Source organism: Rhinolophus ferrumequinum, chromosome 19 (genome assembly GCF_004115265.2).
Source record: "Rhinolophus ferrumequinum isolate MPI-CBG mRhiFer1 chromosome 19, mRhiFer1_v1.p, whole genome shotgun sequence".
Classification (NCBI taxonomy): domain Eukaryota; kingdom Metazoa; phylum Chordata; class Mammalia; order Chiroptera; family Rhinolophidae; genus Rhinolophus; species Rhinolophus ferrumequinum.
In genome coordinates, this window is record NC_046302.1 from 44,893,099 (window position 1) to 44,905,731 (window position 12,633).

The following is a 12,633-nucleotide window of genomic DNA, read 5'->3' on the forward strand; positions in this document are numbered from 1 at the left end:
AGATCTCTAGGTACTTTACAGCAGTGCAAATGATGTATACCAGAACCTGCTACATCACACAATAAACTACCACCATCTCCAAATTTACTCGAAGCAAGTCATCAAGAAAACATGGCAGCAAACTGCATCTCTACACATTCCCTATGTGAAGAATATGATTCTGTTTAAAACGCACAGAAAAGAATAAAAGTAAAAATGTAATTACAATACAGGATAACACAGCATGGCTCACATGTGCTTTTTGTGGAACAGTAACCCCACACAGGCTCCAGAAAATAAAAGGGAAACTACTTAAAAGGGCCTAGAAAATGTTACAAGCTATCTATATCCCTCTTCTCTCTCCAGCCCCAGAAATTTACATTGTATCTTAGAATGTTACAACCTCTGAAAAGACCTGTAGTACAGACATTTAATTTAATCTTTCCTACTTGTTGGAATACACATACCTGCCCCCATCTTTTTGTCTATTAATACAAGTCCTGAAGAACTTTGGGAAGTACTAGTACAAAAAAAACTTAACACTATGGATGTATTGGGTTAATATGTTTGTAATTTTCTATCAAATAAATAATGTAAACTGAATTTTATTTTATTTTAATTGATCTAATTTTTTTTTTAACTTTTCCTCATGTTTCTACGCAGATACACCTTTGCTATGCTAACTAGCTGGTTAACCTTAATTATCCCTGATCCTAGTTTGGAGGTAACCATCTGGGTTTGCAAAAAATCAGAAAATGATGTTATTCTTTAGATTTCTAAAATTCAGAGAAGAACATTGGTTCTCTTCTGCAGAATCTTACTATACCAGGACAACTATGTGCTCATCCACAGGCATTAAAAAATCCAAATATGTAAAGTTCTAAATGCTAAAAGAATTACAACTCAATTCGAGCAGAAAAATGAGCCATTCCACACCATAGAAAATTCTCTTCCTCCCCCTCTTTCTAAATTGAAAACAGAAAAACAAAGTGGGGAGAAAGGTGATTAGGCACATAGTTTGTAGCAAAGAATAAGGGGAAATAGGGAGGTAGCCACTTTCTCAGAAAAGCCTAGCATTAGTCCTCTTTTTCACTGATGTTCTCAAGTCATTAAGATCGAATATTCAGTAATGATCTATAGCTCTGATCCTGGAAAATCATGAGTTTTGGCTGCATTTCATCATTGATGCACCTCATCTCATCTAGACACTGTGCTGCCTTCAAAACAGTGGCTGTACTAAAATTCCAGATATGCTGATTATCTTGAGGCATCGTCAAAACTCATCATTTTGGGAGACTGCCCATGATTCAGAATTGATATTCAATTCTCCTTAAAGCTCTTCCATTTGTAAATCACTACATACTATGCAAAGTAATTTAACTTGCATTACTTAAGACAGCACACCCTAAGAACTCCTAGATGGGCCTTTGAATCTATTTTTATAAGAGAGGTCCCTAAAATTAAGAAAGAGAAACCTGCCAAACGAATCAGGTTATACAGATATGAAGAGATGAAGCCAGAACATAAACTTCCAATTCCAGCACCAAAGCCCATTTTTACAGCATGCCACCTCTTTTTGGAGTGTTCTTGACGTATTATCAGCATTGCGATAACAGACAATTCCACCTGTCTCCTTTCTTCTCCTTGTGACCACAATCCTCCCCTCAAATAATTTTATTTAACTCAATTTGTAGTAAGTGCAAGAGGAGGACCCAAGTCCTTTGATGGGTGAAAATGTTAGAAATAATAAACATTTTGAGTAACTATCCTCTGGTAGATCAAAAACTACCTTCTCAATGCAGAATTAAAAGAACTGCATTCCATTATTTTACATGCCCTATACAACAAATAATCCCCCCACTCGGTGTCATGCTTAGGAGATATGCAAACATTATCAAATTAAAGCACGTGAGTTTTATGCTTTATTTTCCAAATGCAGGGAAATCTTTCATTGAAAATAACACTAATTCCACAGAGTGTGCAATTAATCAACATAATCATGGGGATAACATAGCTGTTTGGGGATGTGTGTCAAATAACTCTTTAAGGCCACTAAAGTGCCACTTGAGCCACCAGAGTAATGATTTTCTGAATCAGCAATTTGTACAAGGGTCCCCTAGAGACCTGAAGGACTAAGGGCAACCCCGAAATCACTCAACTTACTTCTAATGAGTAACTTACCACTGGCTTCACGTGAATAAGATCTTAATAGTTCTGTTTGCCCTATTTTATATTTCTATTGCAGTCTGCGTCTGGGATGAGCGGATATAACCAAGGCAATTACAGACTTGTGTGGTCTCTGAAGAAACAACACATGCACTTGAAATCGTATTTTTTATTCAAAGATACAATTTTTCATATAAAAATGAAAAAAGTGATTCTTACAATATATACTAAATGTATCAAAAGCAAGCAGAAATAAAATATTTTCACTATATTCTTAGGCACAAAGGAAGATATAGGATGGACTTGGGGAAAAGTAACCCCGCCCCCACCCCCCCAAAATTCAATTTTAAGGCTAAGAAACCTTGTGGATCATGAGAATCATTGGTAAGACTTTTCTTAAAACAGATTCCTGGGTTCTCTACCCCAGAGAACTTGATTCAGCGGAGTGGGGTCCGGCATGTCACTGGTTCGTCTAACTAGCCAGGGATAAGAGTGACAAATTTAAGTGACAGGCATAATCTTTAAGGTTACATTAAATGAAACTCCAATACACCTGGTAACCAGGTGGATAACGAAAATACAGTTACTACCTGATCCAATCTCTTTAACTGGATGTTTAAAAAGATAAATAATTGTTTTCTCCAAGGCCCTTTCAGACAGTTACCATGTAACCATTTCATGGGTTAGAGAAACCTTTTTCCAGGTAGCCTTTAAATCTGTCCATCTCCACTCACGAAGTCTGGTTGTTTTAAAGAATGTAATCTCATATTACCAGGTAGATTCCCCTAATAACCAACATGCATGAGAGAAGCGGGTGCTCCGTTCCTATCAGCCCCACCAGCCGCTGCTCTGAAAGCATCTCTCCCCCATTCTGTCCCAAAACCAAAGTCATCGTTAGCCCCCAGGATCAATCTCTAGTGAACATGACTTGGCTTAACTTAATGGGCCCTCCCACCCGTTTCTCCTCGGCCATGCTCTACTGAGGCATTACACGGCCATATCGAGGGAGGGTGTCTGGTTCTTTGACCCCTCCGGAGGAGGACGCTGACATTTCTAGCCAGATGCAGTAACGAGAACAATATCGTGTGAGTAAGACTTGGTTGCCAAGCTCCATTATTTGGAATTTATCAGCAAATTTTAAGAAAACCAGTAGCCACATTTCACCATGCAAATCACTTTTACCAATAAATTATTTGCTGCCCATTCAACATGACGTCCTAACAGAATCTTTCCAATATGAAATGAAAAAAAATAAATAACGACCAAACTTTGAGTCGGGCACAGTGGAACAGAAAGTAAAAGGTCTAGTATTACATTTGCTATAGCGTGTTTACATAGGAAAATTACATATTTTAGCACCTGGCATGTAGGCGATGGCCTCAGTTTTCAAGCTGAGCTTACAGCTAACAAGAATATAACAATTATCACCTCTTAAAGAAACCACACGCATTTCATATGCTACTCAAGACTGCACAAAAATAAAGGGGTTGAGAGTTTCATGAAGATTTTAAATACAGTTTATACATATATATAAGTATTATACTTACATATATGCGCACATAGGTAAATAACATTTTTAACACCAGACAGAAGATAATGCAAGTGTCACTTACATATGTATCTGTAATATAGATGAGCATTCCTCTAGCCCTAGAACTGAGTTACTATTGGTCTAATAATCCCTGAACATACACCACATACACCACTGAGAAGTTAAGAGGAAATAGCCCAGAATTCAGAACACATTTCAGGGCATCCACAGAGCAGCAGGAAGGCTGCTAACCACTGAGCCTGCTCTTCAAGGTCAAGTGAAAGAGAATGGATCTGCAAATACCAAACTCAGAGGCAAACAGGACCAAATTTCTGAGAGTCATACTGTTCAAAGAAGGTGATCGTTCACAGATAAAATTACACGAGCCTCTGAGTTCCACACTGGATATTCGAGAAAAGCCTCCTAATTACTGAATTGATGAGCTTGACTAAATCAAGAGACAAAGGCGGGGGGAGGGGGGCGGGCAAGGGGCACAGGAAGGAAAAGGAGAGGCAGAGGAAAGGATGCTTAAAGGAGGAGAAAGGAGAAGGGGAGTAGTCAGAATAGTGACCTCATTCTATCAAAAATATGTAAGAAAATAAAATACATTATGTGGAGTCGTTATTTACAGACAGCAATGTTCACTTCTGAGCCTTGTAAAAATGATCATCTGATAGGTAGGAACAAGGTCCAAAAAACATGAGATTTGGAAATAAGTATTTGCTGGGTGCTGGCTGCTGGAGAGTCAGTGATGGACATTATTCTCAAGAGGTAAGAGTTTAGATGTCTGAAAGGAGGAGTAAACCCAATAGCGTTCATCAGTAAGGGTAGAATGGGAATGTTGAGGAGCAGTGAAGAAGATCACCTAACACAACCTCTTCTCGGGAACAGGTGGCAATAGGAAAAGACCTGTGTTTGAGATTCTACGCAAGATGCCATTCTCACAGATTCGTGGGAACTTGATATTTGTTAGAATGCTGTTTGTAGTTATTAAATAAATCAAAGTAAATAAAAACAGATACTTATATAATTTATCCAAAAAAATTTTTTTAAGTAACTGGTACCTAAAATCGACAAGATGGGAAAACTTAGATAACATTTTCCCCCTTCCCTAGCTCTAAGTTCTTGGATCATTTCATATTTTGGGGTGCTGGTTTGGGAGTTTTGAAGGAATTTGCTTACAAATTAGAGAAATTTGCAATATAAGACAAAAAAAAAAAAAAAGCTGTAAAGATCTAAACTGCCCTCTCCATATAATACCTACCATAATGATTCAATCAAATCCTTTCATTTTGGAGATATGTACAAATCATTTCTACATAATTACCATAAAGAGTTTGATGAAACCTTGTCAACAAAAATCTTGCTATTTTAGGACTTATTCCTTCTACAGATTCCAGATCTTCACTACCAGGACCCAAGGATACTCTCCATCCAAGCGATGGCAGAGAGGCCAGGGTGCTCCCTCTGTGACTGCCCTTGTATTAAGTTAGTTCTGTGACCTGGGAATAAAAAGACCAACAGTGATTTTCTCCTTTAACATCTCACACTCTATCAACAACCCAAAGAGGCAAAACAAGCCGAAAAAGGTTCCACTCCAATCACCATTCTCAATGTTTACCAGGGAAGATCACTTAATTTGATCTGCAAGGAAACCAAAAAATGCCTTTATAAAATAATACACTGAAAATATAAGCTCATTTTCCTTCACAAAGCAAGTAGAAACTGTCAATCCTATCAGGGAGTCCTGTATCAGGGATTGCCTACCACATCCTACAAAAGGTAATGTTTCAAAATTTCAGTAATTTATCCTTTTAAGTCCATTCCAAACTTAGTCAAACAAAAATTCTTCTTAAGTGTAATCAGGCCAGGAGGAACTATGAAAATACAATTAACAGTACTATAAAATCAACCGTGTAAAAACTCAAGAGTGGCATATACTTTACGTGTTCTCTAAACTATCCAAAGTTTATTTAGCCAAATCAAATATCAAAAACTCAAACCAAAAAAAACCCTTCATTTCCAAATAAAAACAAAGTACTAACCTACAACTTTATAATTACTGCAAATATATGATTAGTTGTGTAAAAGTGCAAAACCAAAACAAAACAAAAAACAACAAAACCCCAACCTTGAAAAGTAAAAGAAAGGAAGAATCCCACACATCAGTAGGCTCCCAGCTGAGCAGCCAGCAGAGGGCGCACATGCCCCAACAAGAGCCGGCTCTGGCGGGGCACCACAGAACAGCTCACTCATTTAGGAATAAGCTTGACCAAAAAATTTGAATGCAGGGAGGGGGGAGGGAGGATCGTCCTATCTGTGGCATTAACAAAACGAATGTGCTCAGTTTAGGATTAGTAAGAAAGACACATAAGTACACTTTTTTTGTTAAATATCAACTTGAACAGATTTCTTAGCTGCTTCATTGAAAGCTGTTCATTCAAAAGAAATAATTCTTTGTATACAAGTGAGGCCATGTCAGTTTTCAAGGACACTGTAGTTTTTATAGATCTCTATTAAGAACTATCTATAATACATGAATTTGTAGAAGTAAATCAAATATTACATTTCTAACAAACACACATTTTTTTGGTGAATATATTAAACTGCTCTTTGCAAACAAACAGACAGTGCATTTACATGGGTCGTATACAAATGTATTAATTAATCTTTGTAACCCTAGAGCAATCGAACATGTACCATTTTACAGTTAAACTGAGACACATAAGTTAGCTATTTTTCCATTAGTTTGTACTTGATTATTTGTAAGTTGCCTATTCTGGGTCTCTGCATTATAATACTTGCTTTAGGGTTCCAGTAGGTTATACTAGAAGAGTATCTCACAGCTATGTACGTTCATGTACGTATAGAGAGGGCACTGTTTATTCTTTTAAGGAAGTTTTCCTATAAATGCAAAAGTCACAAACTCCTCTTACTGCTTTCCAAGCTTGTGATTTCAGAAACAATATCACCAATTGAAATGAAAAAGAATTACTTCATGAAAGCACCAAATTAAAATCAACATCAAATACTATATTTTTTACATTTGCGGATAAAAATTAACCCACACCATGTTCAGTCTCTACTTTCAAGCAAGTTACAATAAATGAAAGGTTTACACTTCAGTTTCAAAATGGAAAGCCTGCAGGATAATTAACTGCCACTTGTCCATCCACCTAAATGACCAACCTCACCTCTACTCACCAAACAAAAGCAATAAGCCATGTAACATCTTCATCAGGTGATTGTTTTTTCAAGCATTCTTAGTAGATTTGAAAGTTGAACTTAATTTACAACATCTACAAACCAGGTGGTTTAGGTTACATGTAGGTCAGGAAAAATAATACTTATCATTTGGCTGATGTGGCTACACTGTTTCTGCATAAGTTAAAATGACGATGTTTTATTATTCCTAAGCACTCAATTCTGAAATGTTTGCACAATCTGTTAAGTCCAGGCGCACTTAAATGATTCTGACATGCAGCCTGCTAAGGCCAGTGACGGGGATAATGCCTCTTTACGTGGGTAAAATTTTGTGGCATATAGGTCATTCTCTTAAGGGGAATCAACTGTGTGCCTCTTCTTTGCATTTCCACCACAATCCTTCATCCTGCAGCCTGGAGCTGAGAGTGAAATGCAAGAAAGGAGCCGAGTGCTCAAAGCAAAAATCTGCTTCCAGGACAATCCATTATATCTGACAAGTTAAATGTTCCATGGTAGGCCATATGGCACCAGAGCAGGCCCGACGATGGAAGAGGGGAACTCAGCAAATGCATCACAATTAAGGAGTTTGGCTACAGACTTTACTTTGAATTACTTTATTTTTTATGAAATTTTAAATCCTGTCCCCCCACCCCCACCCCAGTTTTTAACTGAATCTCTCTTATGAGACAATTTTTAAAGAAGTCCCACCATTTCTTTGTCATCTCATGACTGTGGGTACTGAAATCTAAAGTTAAGGTACACATGGCCATTTTCATGAAACGGACTTTCAAAGAAGAGGACCTGTAGCCTCACTTAAAAATTTTCAAGACCAAAAATTTGTAGACCCTATCTGTTCACTAGATTAAAATATGTAAATGAAAGTGGTCATTAGTTTGGGACATTTCAATGAAACTGATACAGACAGCATTAAATGAAACTAGTTTCCATTTTCAAGTCTAAAAAAAATCTTAAAAGCTCATAACCAGCATGTTCCTGTTTCTTCTGTGGTTTACTTAATAGTAACCAAATTAATAAATTAACGGAAGACTATCTCATTGAATTTAGCTCCTCTAAGCACGACACCAAAATGGAAAGCTGCATACTCCTGTTAATCCTATGTCCCAGAAACTAGTCTTACAAGCTTTCTAAGACACTCTGATTAAAACCAGGTTGTCTATAATAATAAATTGTAGTATAATAATCAAGTTCTGCAGTTATCACATTAAGGGAAAAGATTAAATTAATGAAATGAACAAAAATAGCATCATTATACAATGGTATATACCGTTACACAATAAAGAAAAAAAATGTTCCTATTTCTCCTGAAGAATTCTCAGGAAGAGAAGTGAACCTACAATAGAAACTGAAAAAGGTTTCTATGGAAGTGTCCAAACTCACCTGGCCCGGTGTCAAACAGCAATTTTTATCAACTCCCTCACTTCCTAGAGATGACGCACGATGCATTCTTGAGCGAATATAATATGAAATAAATTGTAATGGGTAGGTTTTTCTAAACAATAATGATTATCGTTTCAATACTCACACTGGCTTGCAAACATGAAATTCATAATAATTAAGAGAAACATGTATGCATCTTTCCGAAAGAGAAGACGCTAAGACTCATTTCCCTAAACTATTTTCACTCTCCATTTCTCCAGAGGGTCACTATTTCCCTCAAACGTACCCGCTTCTGCCTTAATTAAGAATAACATTATTCCAAAGAGCATATCGAGATACTTTATAAAAATGGATCATTTTCCTTCATGTGTAAAATTATGAACACATATTTGGGTGGTCTCAAAGTTACTATTTGTTAATAGTCTAACGTAATCTAATATCTGCAAATGCTTTATTTTTAAATGTGAGATAATTTATTGAATTATGAAAATGGTATGTGGGTTATGAACTGGTAATTTGCGTTAAAATCAATTGTTATAGCTCTTTGAATTTTATCAAGTGCTTTCACATACATGCTTTATAAGCATTATCATAATCCTGTTAGGTAGGTATCATAACTATTACCATTAATACTTTCATCTGCACGTGAGGAGAAAAGGAGATTCAGAGAGGTTAATATACTTGACTTAGAGCGCACAGCTATGAAATGGAGGAGCCACATCTGGCCAAGCTGACGTCTAATATCAGCATTGTACTGCCATGCCATATCATAAACTAGATGAGGAAGTGTGAGCATTAAAAAGATAAAGGCAAGTATCATGTAGGATGCAAGTACATATGTTATACATTTTTACTTCTTATTCAAGAACAGTAGCCAAATATTTTGGTATTGTGGTAATGCCCAGTTGGAAAAAGTCACTAGAATCCTATGCTTGAGTTTCCTAGGAGGAATGAACACTAACTCAACATACATTACACTTACACACGAGTGCATGCATGCACACATACACATGCACACACACGTGTGTAAAATGTAGCCATGCACACCTCAGCACCACTAGAGTGTACTGAGCCATTGTGTACTGCAGATCCTATTTCTGTGTATACATATCCACATTTTTATTACTAATTAAAATGTCCAGATGGTAAAATAACACCTGATCCGAGGGGCTTTTAAGTACAGTAATTGTCGACGCTCAACTCCTACATTGTTAACAAATTGGAAAAACTGGCCTGCACTGAGTTTTATATATATTGTTTCCAAACCATCAGTGAAAGGCAGTTAAAATTTTAACAATTTGAAGACAAAAAGCCCACATTTAACTCTTTACCAAGAAAAAGAGAGAAAGATTTTCCATTCAAATCATTACTCTTACAAGAAAGCTCATGAACTCCAGCAGAACCGAATGTCACCTCGTAGTAAGACAATGGTGTTTAAGGGGAAAAAAGGAAAGGAATCAGGTTAGAGCTATTCAATACCTCATCATTTAATGAGGCCTTTTCTCTTCATCTTTTGTTTACAGGTTCACTAAATAATAACCAATTAATTTTTAAATATATTTGTGTCTGTTCTTTTTTTGCATTTGTATACCACATATAAGAACAGATCTTAATCATAAAGCAAAACACTTATTATCTTATGTACTTTTTGAAAATATGGATTCTGGGATGACCCCTGAAATTCAAGTTAGGCCTTGGCTCATGAACAATATACTTCAGGAAATCACAAATGCTTTTAAAATGTTTAAGCAGTTACTTCCTAATCCTAAGTGGATTCTTTTTTTCTCAAACAAACATTTTTGCAAATATTTAGGCTGCTTTGATACGCAAATGTTCTCCCAAACGTTTCCACCAGCCAGCCACTAAAATCTCTCCATAGACCCCAACCAATGGGAAAGTTTGCAAGGGAAATATGAGAAGCAACTGGATGAGAATACTGCCAGGGACACTGGCTTCACTGGCCACAAACAAATGTTGATTTTGTTGCAATACCTGAAACAAAATCTTTGGATGCTTTAGTGAAACAACGACTTTAACATTCTCAGTCATGGGGCTGTAATTCTCCTTGACTGAAGCAATAGCTTCTGGGGAGTGTAAAATGGATCACATACAGGTTTCCTATTTCAGAGTTCAATAACTCCAGTAAATGTGACTTGCTGCTGGACAGTGAAAATCTCATCACTTGAAGAAGAAAATGCCCACAGGAATTAACATGTGCAAAACCGGAAACTGAAAAAGCAATAAATAATGGCACAACTAGGGTCCCAAATCTGAACAGGTATAATATTAGTAGAGTACGTTCCAAAAACGTTCCCCCAAGGGCAAAAGCAAGGGGAGAAGATGTTCCTAGAGCTATCTTTACTACAGAAATAACTCCAGAAATAATTCATGCCAACACAGGATTTCTAGAAGTAAAAACAAAAGGTTGCATTCAAAAATAACTTGTAAATACAGAATGACTGCAATTATTATGACTAAAAACAGTCCCCAACATGCCTTTTTCCTTTCACATTCAACTCCAAAAACACCCCCAAAACCTGCTTTGGGACATAATGGTATTCCCTAATAACAAGTCAACAAATCATTTCAAGGAATGTTTCTAGTTTCCTCCGTCACATAAGTCACCAGAGGCGAGCCCCACTGAAAACACAACCAAATTCCAGGATTCCGGTTGCTAACACCACTCTAGGCATTACTGAGGAAGGTATGAGTTGGTAAACATTTGTGAATTTGGAGGGAGGAGAAAACTAACAGGGAGTTTAGCCAGTAGAACACTGAGTTTATAAAATTAAAATAATCTGCGTCTTGACAACTAACCTGCAGATCGACACTTGTTCCTTCACTTCTGCCATCACTTCCTCATTTACACATATTAGAAGTGGTCAAAGATTTCATCAGATGTGGTTTTGACAATAGCAGCAAAGTGCCTAAAGCCACAGATTTTAATTGAGCCCAAAATACAGATTTTTTGGGGGGTGGTGGTGGGGGGAGAACCAATCACAGCAGGAAGTGCTTTAAAAGAAAAAAGGAAACATTGTCTAGAGTAGTTACTCTGCACTTAGCTGTACTGTATGAAAAGAAAATAAAAAAGCTCTATAAAATGTCAGAATTAACCTATCGTTTCAGATTGCTTACAGGTGAAATTCTACCATCTGGATGGGCAGTTTGCCTGCATAAAAAAGAAGTAAACTGAAAGAAAAAAAGAAGTAAAGCCTTCTCCTGCCTGCTCTTTTCACACAATAGATTTTAAAGGAATGAGGACAGAGCCACCATAATCTCCAGACATGACACACCATGTACACACACACACACACACACACACACACACACACACACACACACACACGACCCTGTACAAACTGTGACAAAATAAAAGTTGGAAAAAGCAAGGGATTGAAATAAAATTATGTTTCTTGGAACTCTGATATTAGTAAGGAATAAAAACCTAGTGATTCTTAATAGCATAATATGGGGGAAAAATTTACTTTAAACTTCTCATTAAATAACTGATGGTACTTTCTATTTTACTGAGATACTTTAAAAAATAAGACCCAGCATATCAAAGTTTCTATCTTCCCCTAACAAGGCGTATTTATATTCTTTATTTATGCTGGGCTAGCAACTTTGGGAATTACAATTTAACTTTAAATAAACAGGAAACTGCATCTTTGGAAGTGCCTGAAGTTGCTTTATATCATTCCAGAGTGAAAATGCTTATAAATTTAACAATTTATAAAGAAATATGCGTTCTTTCTCCTCTTTTCTTAATCCTTATACAAACTTTTTCCTTTTTATTTTATTTTATTTTTTTTTTTTAGTCACATCTGCCTCAGCAAAAAGATTTGACTGAGTAATAATCATTGTTTTAACCTAAAGATCAAATCTGAAATCAGGGTAGAACTCTGTTTAGGCTTTTCTTCGTAATGTTGTGGGTGAGACAGAACTTTCAGTTTAACTTTACGTTAGGATGACACACACAGTACCAGGCTGGCAAAGGGGTGTTTCGCCAGTCCACAGTCACACATTTGGAAAGCAACACACAGAGGGTTTATAACTTAATAGCTCTCTGTACTGAATGCTTGTTGATATCTCTGTTCTGGGGTTTCTGGGTATCCATTTTGATTGTATAGTGTTTCTTAAAATTACGTTTGAAGCACAACACTAAACCAGAAGTGTTGAGTGAGAGAATTATGGGCACATTCCCAAACTCTTACACTAAACCACAAAGGGAATAGATTAAACAGAAAAAGCACTAAAAAAACAACCATCATCCAAAAGAGAAAAAAAAGAAAAAAGAAACCCACCCTGAAGAGAGAAATAGAATACTTGCTTTTCTTTCGACTTTATGGGTAGCA

General features: G+C 36.6%; 1 protein-coding gene across 32 annotated transcripts in view; it reads right to left on the reverse strand.

Moving 5' to 3' along the window:
• Nucleotides 1–12,633, reverse strand: part of TCF4 (transcription factor 4) — a 345,675-nt gene that overhangs the window by 183,058 nt on the left and 149,984 nt on the right. Inside the window, exon 1 of one of the 32 annotated variants that reach the window (XM_033087758.1) lies at nt 12,609–12,633. This exon is cut by the window's right edge and continues 277 nt beyond it. The exons of the other annotated variants lie outside the window; for them this stretch is intronic. The gene's annotated coding sequence lies outside the window, so the exon portion shown is untranslated. The remainder of the gene's footprint in view (nt 1–12,608) is intronic. 32 annotated transcript variants of the gene reach the window in all.